We start from the raw sequence: 17,458 nt of genomic DNA, 5'->3' as shown, positions 1-17,458 counted from the left end.
ATTGATGAACTAAAAAAAGAGATGGGAAGACTTCTGCACCAATGTGTAATTTTATGGTGTTTGGAAAAAAAATGAAGTGATGAAGCCACGCATAACGCTGGATGTAGGTGAGTCATTTTGCTGTGTCTCTAATTGACTGTGTAGCTGTTTCCTTGGACATAGGATGGTTTATGTTGCGCTGAATGAATAGATGCAGAATGGTAATACTCTTCATGCTGAAAAAATAAGATTTTTTTTGTGATCAACACAAACCTAATAAGACTCATTTTTAGGAAGACTAACTTTGAACTCAAAGTTGATTTGTTCTATTCCAGTGGAATATTCCATCGCGCTGCTCAGGGCACTCCCCACACCCTTTCCTTCACCAAGTCCACCACCGAAGAAGCTGGGACATGCCAGTGAGGCACTGCTTCATGTCATTCAGGTGAAAGTTTGTTCGCATTTTCTCACATTCAACACTTCATAGTTCCATGCATGGATGTGGCGTTTCCTTCTTCTTTTTCTTTAGCCAACAGAAGATCCCACAATGTACTCGCAGAAGAGGTCTTTCTGCAAGCCTGTGTTGCTGTTTGATGGGACCCGCTGTCTCATCTGTCTTGGAGCCACGGAAGACTTGAGTGACGGTCTGCTTCATCTGATGGGTTACTACTACGCCCTGCACCTCACATATCCAAAAGTGTGTGGCAACCCATCTCTCTGTCATTCAGATAGAAGTGCTACAGGACACTATCCATGTGTGAGACACCACAGCCTCATACAAAAAAGACCATGGCAGAATGGAAAGATTTTATTGGGGAGTAGAGCTGTGTACTAGGCATAGGTAGTGATACACTCCCCTGGTAGTTGTAACTTGAGGGTGGGTGGGAGTCTGTTGGAACAAACATGTTATCAGTGGTGATAGGAACACAACACTATTTGCTGTCCCCATACTGTTTTTGTTTTTTTTATGTCAGGGAATCTGAATCAATATTCAATAATGATGACGGTGAATATTGTAACAACACAACATTACTTGCATTCTAGAAATGATTGCTTGAGATTGTTTTAAGATGCAATGCCTTAGTGACGTTTTTATTACAAGGCAGTAAAGGCACTGTCAGCAATTTAAGTGAAGAAATAGTTGTTGACAATATTAATTCTGTTTGCTGAATTATTTTTTTTGGGGGGGGGATGGGCGTGGGGGGGTGGATGCTTTGTCTCATTTTGAGAAAAAAAAGCTAATATTGTGAACACTTAAATTAAGAAGAATTGCACTGTTAGTAGGTCTGGTTTTAAGATCTTTTCATTCAAATTAAGAAAGAAGCAAACGTGAAAAAAGAATTGAGAAGCTAGTATCAAGTTTATTTGACTTAGTACAGTCCTTGGAATGAGTGCTTTACTGTTTATTTCAAGAGTTTTTCCATTCTTCAAATGCCTAGATATATCGTCTTATTTTAAGAAATCTTACCAAGTCTAAATATCTTACTGCATTGGCAGATAATTTGACTTGTTTCTAGCCTGTTCTTTCTCAATTTAAGTGTTTATTTCTTAGATATATTTTGCAGTGTGTGGACACCGAGGGGAGCTCTAGAATTGGCTCATTCAACCGACCAATGAGCCAATCAGCAGCGGCGTCACAGGCCCTCCTCCTTCTTTGTTCTCTCTCTCACTTTGACTTCTGCACTGGACAGCCAGGTTTGTGGAGGGAAGGTTGGAACAAAGTAAGGACGGGGTACCCCATACATTCATGTACGTAGAGTCACTAAGTCTTAAACTCACCAGGTTTGTATCGCTTATCGATAACCCTAATGCCATACAAGTCTATGAGGGTCATAGGTCAACTTTGTCCTAGGGACATGGGGCCACTTTCAGGTTCATCAGGATCCTCCTGGACGCACCCACACCAAATTTGGGGCTTCAAGCCCATGAGGAACCCCAAAACCCTCACTCTAATTCCAGCCTTATCGCTAACCCTAATGCCATACAAGTCTATGAGGGTCAATGGTCAACTTTGTCCTAGAGACATGGGGCCACTTGCTTTTTCATCAGGAGCCCCCAAGAAGCGCACACGCCAAATTTGGGGCTTCTAGTTCTTGAGGAACCCCAAAACCCTAACCCTAATTTCAGCTAACCCTAGTTTCAGCCTTATCGTTAACCCTAATTCAATGCAAGTCTATGGAGGTCAAAGGTCAAATTTGTCCTAGAGACATGGGGCCACTTTCAGGTTCATCAGGATCCTCCTGGACACACCCATGCCAAATTTGGGGCTTCTAGCCCATGAGGAACCCCGAAACCCTCACTGTAATTCCAGCCTTATCGCTAAACCCTAATGCAGTGCAAGTCTATGAAGGTCAAAGCTCAACTTTGTCCGAGAAACATCAAGTGTTTTTTTCATGAATCATTCATCAATGTTAAGACTTTGCTTTGTGGAGAATTCACAATAAAAATACATTGACACTGTCAAAGATGGACTCAAGCACTATTATTGAACTATACTGTATTTTTTGAGTGATGTGAAGCTTTTGACAAGCGCTGTGCAAAGGAGGCCCATTTGTTTTTGTTTTTTTGAAGGGGGCCCAAAATTCCTGGCGGCGCCCCTGAGCGTTCATCTCCAGCACTAAGGCAGTGGAGCTGCCGGCCACGAGAGAAGAATTAACCAGTCCATTGAAACCATTTGTTTGGTCTAGTGAGTGGCAACAGTCCTTTGAGGATCTTAAGTGCCTTCTCAGCTGTAACCCTGTCGTGTCTGCTCCAAATTTTTCCTCATTGGCTAGAAGCCCCAAATCTAGCGTGGGCACTTCTTGGGGGCTCCTGATGAAAAAGCAAGTGTCCCCATGTCTCTAGGACAAAGTTGAAAATTCACCCCATAGACTTGCATTGAATTAGGGTTAACAATAAGGCTGAAACTAGGGTTAGGGTTAGGGTTAGCTGAAATTAGGGTTAGGGTTTCGGGGTTCCTCAAGTACTAGAAGCCCCAAATTTGGCGTGGGCGCTTCTTGGGGGCTCCTGATGAAAAAGCAAGTGGCCCCATGTCTCTAGGACAAAGTTGAAAATTCACCCCATAGACTTGCATTGAATTAGGGTTAACAATAAGGCTGAAACTATGGTTAGGGTTAGGGTTAGCTGAAATTAGGGTTAGGGTTTCGGGGTTCCTCAAGTACTAGAAGCCCCAAATTTGGCGTGGGCGCTTCTTGGGGGCTCCTGATGAAAAAGCAAGTGGCCCCATATCTGTAGGACAAAGTTGAAATTTCACCCCATAGACTTGTATGGCATTAGGGTTAGGGTCCAAGAGTACACATACACATTTTCTTTTGCTTTATTGATTTAAGCTCATCGTCTCCAGCTGCAAAGGTACAGAAACCTTTCTGTGTTTTGATGTCGTGTGTGAGAAAACATCACTTTTTTCTGTAAACTTGTGTTATCATTGTCCTTCATTGAAAATGACACAATCTTTCATTTCATTGTTCAGATGCCGAACACCAAGGCATTCCGTCGCTCTCTGGCCATGAAACGACGCCTGGAGCAAAAACGGGATTGGACACCTTTTCCACCTCGGAAGGACTTTGAACGTCGTGAGTACTTCCACGTTCATGATTTCATGTTCTGCCTGTGTTGTTATGTTGTATTCCAAATAAATCTTACAAAAACATATTTAGATTTTTCTTTTTTGTCAATTTACACAGGGCGCGGTACTGGTCAGCGACCTGGGTGCGAAGATGGCCCGTTTTGCTCCTGACTGACAAAACAGTGCAAGTTCGTTCTTAAGGCCCAGCAACCAGACAAGAAGGTATGGGTCGTGATTTTGTCAAGCCACGAGTTTCTTTATTTTTCTGTCTTACGAACGCAGTTTCTCTTCCCGCAGAGTGTTCTGGTGGTGGGAGACACACATCTCTGTCCACTTGTGGATGGTTTTGTGTTCTCGCCCCAGGCAACAACCTTGAACACGGGCTTGTAACAGACTCCGCCCAGGATTTTGCTGCGCTACTGGCAACTGTGTTGGACCGCTGGCCCAAGGGTTGTTTATCTGCTGTGACAAACAAATTTGAACACATGAATGTCATCGCCACTTTGTTTTATCAATATCAAGTAATTCCATGATCCATAGTTCAATAACATGAATATTCATGAATTTATTTTGCATTTTTATGTTTGTTTGGGTTTTTTTTTTATATATACAACTATTTTGTAGGTGTTTGTGCTTGACTTTCCACCTCGCCTGACTGTCAAGCCAGAACTACAAACAGCGCTACGTCAAGTATATCATCGTGTTGCTTGCACGCATGGGTGTGTAAAATACATATTTTTGTTGTATTTTTTTCTCTTCAGTGACACTGTGCTAACAGATATTTCTTAGAATTGTGTGATTACATAATTGATTATGTGACACTTCTTCCAGGTGTAACATTTGTGTATATGGCCGATCACCTCCCCCTTCGTCAGCTGTACATGGTGGTGTTATGATGGTGTAAGTTTTGCCTTCTTCAGCCTTACTTGCTCTTCATTTGATTTGACAAATATGTGTTAACATGTTGTTTTCTGTTCAGGTGCACCTCAGGACTGATTTTGGTGGAGCTTCTGCATGCTGCATGCTCCATCAGCTCGCACCCCCTTCACCTAGGCCAGGGGTGTTGTGCCACAACCAATCATCGCCCAGGGTGTCTCCCAGAGTGGTTGTGACAGGTCCTGTCTACATGCCAGTGTATGGACCTGCTCCTGAATGGACTCTTGTTGGACAGGAGGTTTAGGTAACATGTTCATCCCTCTTTTATTTTTTTCCCCCCATCGTGTATTTGTCAAACAGTGCAACTTTTTATTTTAAAAATGAACACTTATCCTAAGTTGACTCTGATTTCCTCTCCTCTTTTTTTTATAGACAGTACCAACAGCTGTTGAGACTGCATTTCACACAGACATCCTGTCCAATCCTGTGTGGTTCAGTGAGGCTGTGCTGCTGGACCACATGGAGACCGTCGTGGAGTCATCTGGCAGGGTTTCCCCAGCTGCCACGGTAACATTCACACAATTATTCATACACTTATCAACTAGGGGTGGGTGAAAAAAAAAAATCAAGATTGCAATATATTGTTGTGCTTTCTGTCGCAATAAATAATCGATACACTGACGGCAAATATCAATATTTTTTTCCAAACACCACCTGTCCACCTGTCCCGGGAAAGACAAAATCTCTCCCGGGACACAATTTGTCCCGTTTTTTATGGAAAATGACAAAACCTCATTTAATTTCCGTCTGTGGTCTAGATAGGGTTGCCAACCCTCCCATAAAATACGCGATTGTCCCATATTTGGCAACTAAAAAGCCTGTCCCGTAATGAACTGATGGGGGACGCACTTCACTTTGTCCCGTATATTTCGGGGACGCGGTTATTCATTTATTTCTTTATTTTGTCTGCATCATTTTTTTTTTATTGATTTTCAGAATCGGGGCAGTGAAAGGATTTTTTTCCCTCTTTCATCTTCCCGTCGGTTTGTATATCCCAAGTCCCCAAGTTGAGATAAGACAAGTTGCTACTGACTTTACATTACCAGAAAGCACTGTCCTTGTTTACATGAAAGTTATTAATGTTCATGCACTTTAATATGTTTGCTTGTGCAGTGCACGTTTGTTTGTACATTATACAAAGTTTTGGAATAAATGCAAGATCACAGGCATTTTCCTTTTTATGGGTATTTTTTTCTTTTTCAGTCACATATTGTGACGACCCTGTCTCTATATAACTTGTTGTGGCTCCCAGCTGTTTTCCCATTTCTAGGTAGCGGTGGATGTGGGAGTGGCATCTTCCGATTAGGACACCTGTGCCGATGCCCCCCGCAGGATAAAAGGCCGACTGCGTGTGCCGCTCGGTCTCTTCCCCATTCTCCATCCAGCAGCCATGGGCGTCTGGCCGACTCTCAGCTTCTTCTGTTCTGTTTTGCACCTGACAACACCCCACATCCTATTATTCACTCATCCACACTTACATTACTGATGAATACTGACAAACACACACCATATATTTCATTATTTTGCTTACAATTATCTATTTTGTTATAATAAACCTTTTGATTAAATTAAACGTTACTTTGTGTCCTTGTATTTGCAGGTGTGGGCAACACGTTCAACTGTCCACATGACTGAGTCTGCCTCCAGCAATATCACAGCAGTGCAGCAGGTTTGTACTTATTCATTTCCACTTCATCACCTGTGTGTGTTTTCTAGGCTTTACACCGATCTTATCGGCTGTATCGGATCGGCCGATATTTGGCATTTTTAGAAACGTTCATGATCGGGCGTCATGTCATGAATCACCGATCAATGACGTCATGGTCGTGTTGAAACTTTTTTAATCTGTCTCATTTCCTCCAAAGTAGTTTCACAGCATCGACATGTTTATTTGTTTGTATCCGAGTGTTATGTAAATCTATAGATTTGGGTTTACATTGTTGTCAGTTCCTTTTGTCTGCTGTGTGTCCGTTTGGGCACTAGATGGCGCAGTAGATCCTGTGTTCCCTTTTTTTTGCTTGTTCCAGGTGCGGAAAGGTGATTGGCTGGTGCCAATATTTAAGGAGGACTTCAACACCTCGGTCTCTTTGTCCTTCTCCCAGCTCCCAACCAGCATTCTGTGTTCAGCCATCAATTCTGTTTTGTAATCTATTTCAGTTCCCTTTGTGTCCACGTAGCCCGTAGGGGAGGGAAGCCATTTGTGTTGTGACCCTTTTCTCCTGTGTTTTGGTTAAGGAGGTTAGTTTGACTGTCATTTATTTGATTGTTTTCTTCATAGGTAAGATCCATAAGAGAGCCATTTTGTTTGTTGTTTTGGCCATGCCCTCCCTGACGCCAGTGCAATGATGGTGACGTTTAATAAAAACCATCCTGTGGACGAAGCACCTTTGTCTAATTTGAGAGCTGGGAGAAGGGGGGGGAGCCTTTATGTTGTGTCCTGGTTCCCCCTAGGCCGGGGCATAACACAGAGAGCTAATGATTCATGATTCAAAAACCTTCATTTTCGTCTTCGTGCCTCTTCCTGTTTTGAGTACTGTCGCTATGTGACGGACAATAAAGTTTCTTTGAATCTGCAATATATGCAACGCTACAGTACCTCGCGGGGGAACTTTGGCAAAAAATTTCAACACCACAAATTTAATCAGGCACTTGGAAAAGATACACACGGAGGAGCATGTCGAGTTTAAGAAACGCAGCGCGGAGAAAGAAAAAGAAAAGCAAACTCTGAAACGGATGCTAAAGCAAACAACTTTAGACGGTGCTCGTGAGAAGGCAAGGGGTGTACAGAAACAAGTATTTATTGCCCCTAACGTGATCGGATCGGTGATCGGTGATCGGTGATCGGTTTATTTAAACTCACTGATCGGTGATCGGCACAAAAATCGTGATCGTGTAAAGCCTAGTGTTTTCCTTTCTATGTTTATTGGCATAAAATCACATCTTTCTTATTTTAATCAGGTGGAGGCGACGCCGCAGATGACCAGAGCTGTGCCCGTGGTTCCTGTGGCTTCCGTGGTTGCCAGCACCAAGCCAGAGGAGGCCAGAACCGTCCAGGAGGCAACACAGAAGATCAACTAAGCTAAGGAGGCTTTTCTTTCTTCTTCTGTTGCCTCTGACTGCTCCGCTCGTTCTACGCCTCGCACATGTGATTTGTGATCCATCATCAGTTAGTACTAGTGAAGATGCAGTGGCAGATCATGGCACTGGTATTAGATTAGCCAAGGTTCTGCATGGTCACGGTTTAAAATTCCAGCACCAGCTGGCAACAGTGAGTCACTTCAGAAGAGCAAAACTCCTCACTTTGACATGGATAATTCTGACGTAGAGTTTGTCAGTGCTGTGACCAATGAAGAGTGTAACTTCTCTCCCCTTGATGTTGATGTTTGTTTAGACCTTTGCAAAAACTTGAAGATTCATTTGGACCGTGCGAGTTTTCCAATTTCTGATTGCAAAGGCCCATTAGGTTCGCCGTGTACAAATGAGAATGTAGAGGCTGATGGAAACTGCTTCTTCAGAGCCATCAGTCAAGCTGTGACTGGTTTATAGACACAGAAGTGGAAATTCAGGTTGCAGCAGATTGTTTACGATTAGATGTGTACACTTTTATCGATGGTCATGGGTTGAAGTACAGCTCTTGCAAGAAACAATTCTCACATTGTATATATTTATGGATGTATTTGTTTTATATGGAAGCAGTTACCATAATCCAAATTAAAATAAGAATATAATAACAGAAATGCTTTTTCATTTTAAGAACGAAGCTGCATTATTTGACTCATAATTAAAATCATTAATAAATATTCCTATATGCATTTTCATTTTCTTATTCGTGTCGCACCTTTTATGACACAATCAAAAAGAAAACTGAGAGCATTGCTTTTTAATTTTCGTGGTCCTGCCCTGCACAAGAGTTACCACAACTCGAAAACGAAATCGCAATCTCAAAGTAAGCGTGCGGCGCAGGAAAGTGACGTCAGCAGCTCTCCACCTGTGGGTATGGCGGTATGACGCCAAGTGGCATTTGCCTCCTGTTATGTGTAAATTCTAATGTTTGTGAATTTAATAAATGTATATATATACTGTATATTTAAAAAAACAAAACAAAACAAAAAAAAGGTATAGCGGTATGACACCACTTTGCCATCGTTACTTTTCACGTCATTGAAGTTGCCGGTAAACGAGATTTAAATCGCCGAAAAACGTGGACCACTGACGGATCTCGTTGGTCGGACAGATTTGAGCATGGCGCACATTGACACAATTGTTCAAACCCTGCTGGATTTAGCTTCCCAGGTGGAGTTGAATAGTGTATCTGAATCTGATGCTCGGGACCGAGTTGAGCAGGTATTCTGCCGTCCCAGATACGGACGCAAACAAGGTTGCCCTAGCCAACCTGTTGTCAGTTATGGAACACCTTGGTGCACCAGCACAACATCAAAGCTAAAGCTATTTGTTACATGGGTGGAGTAACAGCTGTTCGGCGTCGGCCACCAGTCCATCCGTCGCAGGATGCGATGCAACGGATCATTGCTTCCGTTCGGCGTCGGCCACCAGTCCATCCGACGAAGGATGCAAAGCAACAGATCAATCCGTCGACTGGTGGCAGATGCTGGTGCGAGATCTGTCAGTGGTCCACGTTTTTCGCCGATTTAAATCTCGATTACCGGCAACTTCAATGACGTGAAAGAAGTAACGATGGCAAAGTGGTGTCATACCGCCATACCTTTTTTTCTTTTCTTTTCTTTTTAAATAAAAAGATATATATATACATATATATGTATATATATATATATATATATATATATATATATATATATATATATATATATATATATATATATACATATATATATATATATATATATATATATATATATATATATATGTATATATATATTTATATATATATATCTTTATTAAATTCACAAACATTAGAATTTACACATAACAGGAGGCAAATGACACTTGGCGTCATACCGCCATACCCACAGGTGGAGAGCTGCTGACGTCACTTTTCTGCGCCGCGCGCTTACTTTGAGATTGCGATTTCGTTTTGGAGTTGTGGTAACTCTTGTGCAGGGCAGGACCACGAAAATTAAAAAGCAATGCCCTCAGTTTTCTTTTTGATTGTGTCATAAAAGGTGCGACACGAATAAGAAAATGAAAATGCATATAGCAATATTTATTAATGATTTTAATTATGAGTCAAATAATGCAGTTTCGTTCTTAAAATGAAAAAGCATTCTGCTATTGCTTTTTCATTTTTGAATTTTACATTTCATATTGAATTTTGGTAACTCTTTGCTGGTGCATGTTTTGAAAATTGAATCTCAAATGTGTTTTCCTTCATTTGAATTAAGTACAAGAATGAGCAGTCTTGAATAAGAAAATGAAAATGCAGTTTGGATTATTTATTAACGATTTTTTTTTATGAGTCAAATAATGCAGCCACGTTCTTAAAATGAAAAAGCATTTCTGCTGTTGCTTTTTCATTTGGATTATGGTAACTGTCTGCTTCCACACTCCAGTGGTTCTGCACATTAGTATAAATAGAGTGATTCTCTATCATGACATCACAGGACGGCGGCACACTGACTCATTCCATGAACCTGGACACTGATGATCCAGACTTTGGACCAGATGAGCCAACAGGCCACAGTGGAAACGGGTCAGAACATGGGAGTGGCTGCTGAAAGTATACAGGTAGGTGGCACTGTCATCCCAAGTTGTGTGGTGTGGAGGATCAGGGCCAAAGTTCCAGATGCTCACAGATGTGACTGTGGATTCAGGAGGAGTGTTTGAAGGCTGGACTCCCAACAGTGATTGGCTGCTGAGTACCTCTCAATCACAATCAGGTTTTTTTAGTGGCTGTGAGATTGAAAGTGAGATTGCATTGTCCAAGGAGGAGGACAGCAGTCAGTCATGTTTCACCTCCAGTCAACACGCAGTGGTTCACATGAAGGTCCAAGAGGCCTACAGACCTACACAGAGTCTGGATGTGGCAGCACAGTGGCATCATTGTCTTTGTTGTGTTGTTTGGTCATTGTGATTCAATGTAATGTGAGAGAAGGACGAGTGCAGTTCTATTGGAGTGAGTTGCTTACAAATACAGATCGCACGATTTCTATCCCAATTGTTAAGTGGGAAAGAGACCTGTCTCTCCAGCCTCACTCTAATTTCTGGAGAACAATCTGCCTGAACACCTTTTCACTGATAAAACAACCTATTCTACAATTAATACATTTTAAAGTACTCCACAGGATCCACTACACTGGACAGCGGATGTTTCAGATGGGCATGACCGCCTCTCAGACCTGCTCACACTGCACAGTTAATGCAGGGTTGGTGGGGGGTCGGGGGTTGGGTGGGTGGTGCTCCGGGGGGAGGGCTGGTCCGTCCCTGTGTCTGGGGACTGGCGCTGGATCGTACGCGGTGGGGTCGCATGCCTGGGGTGGGGCTGCACGTTCGCCGGCTACCGCTCCTGTGTGCCCGGGTGGTGCGGTGCGGTGGGGGGCGGGCCCCCTTTGGCTCCTGGATCCCTGTGGTGTCCCCGGCCCCGATGTCGCTGAGGGGACGCCCTGACCGGGAGTCCTCCCTGGTCACATAATAGGTGTTTTTTAAATGTTTTTTTCCCCTAAATTTTTAATTTATTTATTTATTTTCTTCTGTTTCAGGGGATTTGTGTCTTGGGTGATCGCTGCCTGGCCTTCTGGCCTTAAGACCCTCTCCAATCTTAATGGCATTATAGACACTTAGGGCCTGGGGGGGTGGTTCGTGCACTGTGGCCGCCGCCCTGCTCAGCAGCAGTGTGGTTGCCCCAGGGCCTTACCACCCCTCCATTTTAAACGCACCATAGTTCAACACACCAGCAAGTTCACATATACACACACTGACACCCCTACACACAGTGGGGTCGGCCTGCTAGCGGGGGCGGGATCCGGCATCTTTCCCACTCTGGATGGGCCCTGTGCAGTCCGGTGCCCCTGGGGTGCGAGACCGGCTGGGCCTATGGGGACCTCGCCACTTGCGGCGATGCGCCATACTGGGTCCGTAGGGGGGGGGCATCTGGGTGCCCGGGCCTGCCTTGGGTACCGATCCTCCCGGTGGGTGAAGGGGCTGGGTCCTGTAATGGGGATGAGTCCGGTCTCGCTTGCCCTGGGGGGCCCCGTCCGGAGGACGGGCTCTGCTGTCTGTTCGCCCTGGGTGGTGTCCCTTCTCCTTGGGGTATCTGCCTCCCTGTCATCTTGCCCTGGCTCCTCGTGGGGCGGGTGCCCTCCGGTCCGGGGGCCTGCTGCTCCGGGCCTCTTCCTGGCCGGCATTGCGGCGTGTGTGCCGTGTACGGCCCCCCGCCCCGGGCTCGTCGCTGGCGTGGGGCGGTTGCGGCCTCGGAGGCCGCACTAATTGGCAGCCTACTTCCAGTGACGTACTTAAACACACCCACTCCCACATTCAGGTACACACACCACCACATCCACACACACACACACACACACACACACACACACACACACACACACACACACAGGAGCAGCAGCTCTAATTGGCTGAGAGCTAAATATCTTCTTATCTTACTGGGTGTAAATGAATCTGTCCATTTTTTAAATGTCGAAATTTAACATTTGGTTTCTATTTTTTCAGATATTATTTCTGTCAAATTCATTTGAATCAACAGAAGAAGAAAATCTTTGTGTAGTTCAAACTTTGTGCGTCTTTGTGTTCAGTTTTTCTGCTGTAGTTGTGCTTTTCTTTTCATTCCAGATGAATTCCACTCAATTTCCTTTTCAAACCTTGTAGGTGTTGAGTGAGCTGCAGCGCCCCCTGGCTACAAGTTTAATACTTTGACTCTGCCGACCGAGGTAAAAAAAAACAACAAACTCTGACACTTTGCTGAGGACCTCCTGGAGGAGCTGAAGGTGCAGAACCTTCTCAGGCCTCTCTGAGGAGGAACTTGCGGCTGTCGGTCCTCTGCTGCCCCCTGCTGGTCACACAGGCCTCTTACACCTCCGTTTGTCTGTTCAGCACATATTCAATTTTTTAATGGCTCTATAAACGTCACTGATGAGACGATTTTATGATTCCTGCAGTTAAATTTTTTTTAATTCCAAATCTGCAAAAACCTTCTGATCAATGAAGACAGAGTTGATTAAAATGATTTCAAAATTGACCCGTTTGAGAAAAGCTGCACTGTGGCATTGTTTGCATGTTGTTTTAGCTCTCAGTGGCTTCATTTCGCATTTTTCTTAAAAGCTTCGTTTAGTGGTCCATTGTGGTCAATGGGACACTGAACATCCGATTTGTGTGCCCGAGTTTTAAGAGGATCAGGTGCGGACATTTTAGCATTTAAATTATTATGGCTTATTAGCATAGGTACGTAGTACCTCACCTGTCCGTTCTTTTTACAGTGCTTCCTGAACACCTCACCGGCACACTACAGCCGCCTGCTAGCACAAAGCTGCACAGAGCCTCCTCGTTGTTCTCCTCACCTGGAGGACGCTTGGTGATCAAGACCTGTGGCCCAAAACTCGGTCCTATAAGATAAGTGCAGGAACACTGCCGCTTTGCCCGCACTTGATTGTGCTAGCCGCCCCGTACAGACGGTGGACGGTGCATGTTGCTTCCGTCCCGCCTTGGTTTTACTTGTTGTTTTTCCGTTCTCGTTGTGTTTTTCTTCGTTTGCTTACGTCGCCACTGCTGACCCTCAGACAGCAGACGTTACACTATCAAGTCGCCGGTCCAGCTACAGTGGTGTGCGTGCGTGCGTGTATGCGTGTGCGTGGTTGGTGGGAACTTGGTTGGTGTGTGTGTGTGTGTGTGTGTGTGTGTGTGTGTGTGTGTGTGTGTGTGTGTGTGTGTGTGTGTGTGTGTGTGTGTGTGTGTGTGTGTGTGTGTGTGTCGTTGCATTGTTTGTTTGTTTTTCTTGCTATTTCAGTACATGTGACAGATTTTAGGGAACTTTTAGTAACCAACTGTTTATCTTTTATTTTGTAGTCGCTGAGAGCTGCTGGTGGTCGCGGTGTCCCGGGTGGTGGGCCCCTTCGAGTGCTATGACCCGGGATTGTGGTTGTTTTCTTCTTTTTTTTTGCACTTCACTTTCTTTGCAGGTGTGTCACGTGTGAGTGGGGTGTTCCTTGTTTTCTTTGGTTCCTCCCCCGTTTGGCCCCCTCATCGGTAAGCCTCAGTTTCTACACCAAGAATAAGGAGCTCAGTAGCTCCGTTTTAAGTGTTGGTCTGTTTGTTCCTTTTATTTTTAAATGTTGAATAAAAGTTGGTTTGATATTTTAAACATTCTGAACCACGTCTCCTACTCCTTCCTCGTAGAACTTACCTGTGTGCCTAATTATTACTTTTGTGTTTAGTAGAACTCCCTGGGTGAAATTCCCAGGGTGGCGTTGTCGGTTCCTTTTCATTTTGTTAAATTCCCAATATTAAATCTTGCTTTATCAGATAGCCATAACCACTCTCATCGCCACATGATATTTGAGTCAACTGAGTCAAACTGTCGTGTCTACTTCCCAGTCTCAATAAAAATGTTCACTACTGCTTTGTGCGAACTTCTTAAATGGAGGTTTGTCGGGGTTTTTCCCTTTTTAGAAGCAAGCCACATATTTTGTGTCTTTCCACCACAAGACATTGGCTTTTGTCACTCTCTTCATCGTATTGGGAAAAAGTGGCATATCGGACTTTCCCGCCGCGAGTCGCTCGTCAACATACTGCTGTGAAAGAGGGGTGACGTCACAGAACGCAACGTGCATTTAGGTGCTGCTGCGTAAAACGCAAACATTTTCCTGGGCAAGTATTCATTTGACAGACGTAAACGAAGTGAAATATGACTTCAATTTAAGTTTGTTTTAGTTTGTTTTTATAAACACACAAAAAAGTTTGAGTTAGTTATTGTTTTTGAAAAAAGTTCTTGACTTCTACTTTAGAGATATTGATGACGAGTTGTTGTATATAAACGGTGTGACTATGTGGTTCGGCAAGCGGTGGTGCTGTCTGTACATAGCTTAGCAAACGGCTAGCACTAGCACCCCTTTTCAATGCCAGAGTGAAAAGATCCTAACGGAGTGTTATGACCCACGGGTGGGTCTAGGTGCCTCTATGTTTGTGTCTGTGTGTGTGTGTGTGTGAGAGAGAGAGTGGATGACGCCTTGCAGGTGCGGTCCTGGATGTCGGCTGCTGATTGGACGCGCCACGGCTGAGAAGGAGGAGCAGTCGAGCCAGCCTGACGGTCATCCCTCCTCCGCTCCCAACTCTGCAGTTAGTCACTTCTGAAATTGTGTTAGAGCACGCAGCCGTAGGTAGTGATGGCCGATCGAGGCTTTGTTGAAGCTTCGACACTTGTTTCAAAAAATGGTTCATTACTCGAGGCTTCAATGACACAGTGCTCGAGGAGGTCATCTAGTGCTCAATAAAATGAAGGGCAATGGAAACGTGTTCATTGTTTCATAGGTTGTTTGGGATTTGATTCGCCATGCATTCTTGTTGGACAACACTACATGCTTGTATGGTTCAATGCTGACACAATAAAATAAAAATGAAAAATAAAGACAATGTCTCTTTTTTGGCACGACTGATTGTAGTAGACTATAGCTCTTATACTTAGCCTGACAGTTTGTGCAATGAATTATATTATATCCTAAAACAAGACTAAATAGCCCATAGTTTAAAAATATGTTCAATAGTAAGTGTTCAGTGGGTCAGATGTCAAATGTGATCTATTTAAAATGTAGAATAGATGAGCTAAATAACACATATATAATACACATTGATGGGAATTGAACCGTCGCCTCAGTCTTGCAAGTCCAAGATTGTCATAATGTACCACAAACCCAAATCACACTCCCTTTTTTCATCGAAGCTGTTTGAGTAGCGTTAGCACACCGTGATTCCTCATCAACTACAGGCCTACACTTCAAATAATTATGAGAAAAATCCAACGTAAAGAGAGCACTTCCATTAGGAAATAGTCAACATGAAATTTCGTCTTCTACTGACACCTGCTGGTCAAATTGAATAGTTGCAAATATTGTGAACAAGTTGTCATCTAATTCTAATCCTAAACAATATGGCCATTCCAAGTCAAGTATTAAGACAATTAATCAGGTTTGTACTGCTTGATTGAACACATTCATCCCGTTCCAGTGCACTAAAACCCACTTCCCTTCAGGACCGTGTCAGCGAAGCCAAAACTTCCTTGAGTGACGCTGTTTCCCAGCATGCAATGCGAGCTAGCGATTCACAATACTATTTCATCACAAACATGGATGTAAAAAATAAAAAGGGAAAAAGGGAAAAATGAAACTTCAGGAACAGCAACCATTGCAGCCTTCTGGTGGACAATCCATACTATTTAAACCGTGTCTTCCTATGGCACTTCCGTGGGTGGAAGCTCGTCGTAGAGGTCACGTCCTGGTTGCTGGATGTCGGCTGCTGATTGGACGCGCCACGGCTGAGAAGGAGGAGCAGTCGAGCCAGCCTGACAGTCGTCCCTCCTCCACTCCCAACTCTGCAGTTAGTCACTTCTGAAATGGTGTTAGAACACGCAGCCGTAGGGGTGGGCTGCCATTTTCTTTGTCCCCTCTTTTCTCCTGTTTATTAAGTATGTAGGGAGGTTAGCCTTTCTGTATTTGGGTTCTCTTTCTTTCTTTCGTTTGTTCTTAAGGCAAGCTAGTTGGACTTTGGTTTATTATTTGCTGCCCACCGGTTAAGTTGTTTTGTTTATTTAATTTAATGATTAATAAAATGTTTTTTGTTGAAACTGCCAACTGCCGTGAGAAATTAATGAGGCTTGGGAGTGGGGGAAGGTGTCCTACATGTTGCGTCTCGGTCCCCCTCGACGGGACGTAACACAGAGTTTTCGCCGTGACAGCAGGTTGAGCTCCTACCGTGTTACAGGTGACGTCGTCACGTTAGCCTGTTCCATCCCTGCTAAATTTTTTAAAGAACTACCGTAAGTAAACTTTTAAATTATAATACGCTCTACACTAATTGTAATTTCCTGCCCGTGGTTCTATATTGCAACAGTTGACGGCTCATATCAGCAGATAAACAGCAACAATCTGGGCATTGCGGGTGATTCATAAATATGTCATTTCTTATTAATTAGCCCATAAGTGTTGTACACCAGTGTGACACCAATTGCTTGTTGCTGACAGCAGTGAAGAAATTACACTCTAGTGGTTCTGCACATTAGTATAAATAGAGTGATTCTCTATCATTACATCACAGGATGGCGGCACTCTGACAGATTCCATGAACCTGGACACTGATGATCCAGACTCCGGTCCAGATGACACAACAGGCCACAGTGGAAACGGGTCAGAGCATGGACTGGCTGCTGAAAGGATACAGGTAGGTGGCGCTGTCATCCCAAGTTGTGTGGTGTGGAGGATCAGGGCCAAAGTTCCAGATGCTCACAGATGTGACTGTGGATTCAGGAGGAGTGTTTGAAGGCTGGACTCCCAACAGTGATTGGCTGCTGAGGACCTCTCAATCACAATCAGGTTTTTTAGTGGCTGTGAGATCGAAAGTGAGTGAACATCATTAAATAAAGAGCTCCTGCAGGGTCCCAATTTGACAAGTACACTGCTAGGTGTGCTGCTTCGTTTTCGCCAAGGCCCTGTAGCATTCATGACTGACATTGAGGGAACGTTTCATCAAGTAAGAGTTTCCAACCAGGATATAAACTTCTTACGCTTCCTCTGGTGGCCAGATGGGGACATTACAAAGGACCTACAAGAGCACAGGATGCTGGTCCACATCTTTGGGGCAGTGTCATCCCCAAGCTGTGCTTCATTCGCCCTGCTGAAAGCAGCTGACGACAATCAGCATGACTTCCCAGCCGAGGTTATAAACACTGTTGGTCAAAATTTCTACGTGGATGATTGTCTAAAGGCCGTCAGCACGGTGGAACAAGCAATACATCTGTACCAGCAGCTAACAGACCTGTGCGGTAGAGGTGGATTTAAGCTCAATAAG

This window comes from Nelusetta ayraudi, unplaced genomic scaffold (assembly GCF_046127955.1).
Source record: "Nelusetta ayraudi isolate G7.1 ecotype Tasmania unplaced genomic scaffold, CSIRO-AGI_Nayr_v1 ptg000085l, whole genome shotgun sequence".
Lineage (NCBI taxonomy): Eukaryota > Metazoa > Chordata > Actinopteri > Tetraodontiformes > Monacanthidae > Nelusetta > Nelusetta ayraudi.
This window is presented reverse-complemented; position numbering follows the sequence as displayed.